Source organism: Coptis chinensis, chromosome 9 (assembly GCF_015680905.1).
Source record: "Coptis chinensis isolate HL-2020 chromosome 9, ASM1568090v1, whole genome shotgun sequence".
In the NCBI taxonomy this organism is placed as follows: domain Eukaryota; kingdom Viridiplantae; phylum Streptophyta; class Magnoliopsida; order Ranunculales; family Ranunculaceae; genus Coptis; species Coptis chinensis.
The window spans coordinates 24,632,561-24,636,008 of NC_141464.1; the positions used below are offsets into that span (position 1 = coordinate 24,632,561).

Below are 3,448 nucleotides of genomic sequence, written 5' to 3' on the forward strand. Positions count from 1 at the left end.
GATTAGTAAGACAATAATAAAAAGTGTTGTCGACAATTTGAGGTTTGATGTTACACAATAATGGTTGACATTAATCTTATTGTTTTTATATTGTTCTTAAAAAAAAATGAATAATTGTGAACAACTATCCATTAGTGAGAGTACAGTGGATGAAATTGCATTCATTTCATGACTTCAAATTGGGTTTTATAAATAAAGCAAGATTTACACTATTTCGATAATTGTATTCGTTACGACATAAAGGAATCCACAAAATAAACAACGGCAAATAAGTATGTCATCCAACGTGTAGTTCCAATTCAAAGTAAAATGTCTATGAATTCCCACATAGGCCGCACATATGAACATACTAGGGTGTACCGATTAATGCCATAAACAACATAATTATCACCTCATAACCAAACGTGCCGTCACTACACCATAACAGCTTATTTGTAATGGATATGCATCCGTTACAAAAAATATTAGTAACGGTTATCTTATGTTGACACAAAAGCGTGAGTAATATTAGTAACGAATATTTGTAACACTTATTTATCCGTTACAAAATTTACTAACGGTTATAAAGTGTTACTAAAATTAATTTCAGTAACGGATACGTAACCGTTAGAATGTATTAGTAACGGTTACAAAAAAAATTATCCTCCATCAGTAAAATGTTTCTAACGGTTACATATCCGTTACTAATGATTTATTGTTTTAAAAAAAATATTACTTTTCTGGATGCACACACACCACCTACAAATTATTCTGAAGACTTAACACCTGCACCTTCACTCCACAATGTATCAACCAAATTCTTCTATTCATCCATAAACCTTAATATTCATTGCACAAAGTACACATTTAAGAAACAAAATATTTATTCCACTACTATCAAAAAGTATAACTTCCAAGTATTTAAACTCATACTAGAGTAAAATTACAACATGACAATTAAATAATACATGTGCTTACAAATACAAACTAAGTCTTCTTCCGGCAGAAAGAAAACTCCTCCCACCATCTTAAAAGCCAACCAAGTGGGAAAAGTTCATCAACTTCAAATTTCTTGCCCTACACAATGAAGAAAATGTGTCAAGGACTTGGATAGAAAAAAATAATTGCCTAAGTTTATAACTTAATACTTGTAACACAACAGATCCATTAAGCTTGCACATTGTTGTTCCGAATTATGTTCTCAAGTGAATCAAAATTTGTTTTGTACCACAAATTATATTCTAAGGGTAAAATAAAAAACAATTTAAAAAGAACAATAAACACCTCAAGCCATAGGAATATTTGGCTCTTCTAAATTATGCCTTGTAATCGACATAAGAAGCATGCTGCAAAAAGGAAGTCTGATAACCTCATAGTCCACATTTCCACCCTCAGAGTTCAAGTTTTAACAAAGCAAACTAATGCTTATACAAGCAAAGTGACTTTTATACGGTTGGCAGTTGGACTAGTTTGGAAGTACGTATTGCATATCACATTGTAGAGATTTTCTTACTATATACAGTGTACACTAGTTTTTAGCCTCTGGGCATAAGTTATCTTCAAGATCATGATAATGGTAAAAATGTTATGACGATAACGCATGTAAGCATGTAATCTGCACTTACGTGATGGATTTCGCTTGATTGACTGAAAAATCTTGATCACAGGGGTCAGGTCCACTTGGGAAGGATCCAGCAACAAGACCATTGGAGTTTTAATAATGTAGTAGTCCCACCCCCATAAGGCATTACTGCAGAAATGTTGGCTAGTGTAGGAGTAGCTACCAAGTAATAACATGCATCATCCTGATCAGCTGTGACAAGAACTGAATAAGACATACCCACATGCACATCCAATGAATCCAGTGTGATCTGACTAGTGTATGATCCTTAAGTTTCCACTAACACCATTTTATGGTTCTTGATTATGAAGTTTAAGCTCAATGCACTACCTACATTAGAGATCCTGAGCCTGTATGTTTTGCCTGCCACCAACAAAAAATCAAGCAGAGAACAATATTATATATAATTTTTTTAATGATTGAACAAGTAACCAAATTGACTTATACAAAATTTCTTATTGAACTTCTTACATCTACCAATCCCATAACAAAAATAATTCACAATATGAAGGATGACACAAAACAATATCCACAAACTAGGCTAAGTCAAACGAATTCAAAAGACTACAACGTTATGATGGACATATGGACTATGAGGTTAAACTATCATCATCAATGTCCTCGCATCAATTACAGATTATGAGGTTATTCTTTCTTTTTTGGCGCACCAAATGCTAGAGTACGAATAAAATTAAGAAGGTAAAGGAGGGCAGGATGGCCTACAACTACAAGAACATCAAGAAAGAAGAAGCAAACAATGAGAAAATAAGAAACATGGGACCAATCACCACAAGATTGTATCCCAATGATAGCAAGTATCTCAAAAGGCTCACCCTCAACCGACTCAACTTGGTTTTTGTCTAAGCCTCACTCCTTTACAAAGTATTTAACTCAACAATAAATGACAGTTATCATGGACCATTAGTTCACCAGTAAGCATTCATTTTTTTCTTAGATCGATTGGGAATGAAAAGTTATAATATGTAGAGGAGCAACAATCAAATCTCCGATCAAAATATAGGGCGACTGAAACGATATGTCGCCATATTACTCTATATCAGTTTCCTTTCAATGAAGAGACACACAAGTCTCTAATTTCTCTTAATAAAATAGAGGATTCTAGCAATCGAAACTAAGGCTTAGTAACATCACGTCTAAAAATAAGAGTGACAAATATAAAGGATACATATCCAATGCACAATTAGCTTATTGAGTAGTTTAGTACTAGGCAGTCAGTGGCCATATCATGACACAAAAAAACGTAGTTGGCTGCTTTTGTATGTTATTATAACCTGAAAATCATCTCAATTAGTGGCATTCAATTCTCAATTTCGGATCAAGACTTACACACTGAGATCAAGCAATTCTAAGTTTGGATAGCTTGAATGCAATGGCAGCTATAGATGCATCTGTGATTTCTGAACCAAGTACAAGAGACGGCACGCGCAAACCACTGGCACATCAAAAAAACCAAACACTAATCTTAGTCAACACCTCATCTTCAATTGTATTCACTCCTAGCATTTATTACACTTTAGCATAAATATTCACTCCTAGCACTTATTACACTTTAGGAAAGACATAATTTCCAATCCCCCATCATTAAAATATGGAGTAAAAAATACTTCTAAAACAGTGTAAGGCAATTTACCTGTCCATAAGTTGATCCATATTCAATTATTATCCAATAAGGAGTTCGAGTGAAGCCAATCAAATATTCTCACCTATATATATCTACATGGTCTTGACAGCAAACAAATTAACTGTAAATATATAAAATTTCAGCTGAATCACTATCCGATATGAGTCAAATTAGACACTAGGAACAAAGTAATACTAAGAAGAGGG

General features: G+C 33.6%; 1 non-coding gene across 1 annotated transcript; it reads right to left on the reverse strand.

Annotated features, from left to right (window-relative positions):
• Positions 1 to 2,581: 2,581 nt before the first annotated feature.
• LOC147475302 (small nucleolar RNA snoR111) lies at positions 2,582 to 2,713 on the reverse strand. The gene has a single exon (XR_015210022.1). It is a non-coding gene; the product is annotated as a small nucleolar RNA snoR111 (small nucleolar RNA).
• Between the last annotated feature and the right edge of the window lie 735 nt (positions 2,714 to 3,448).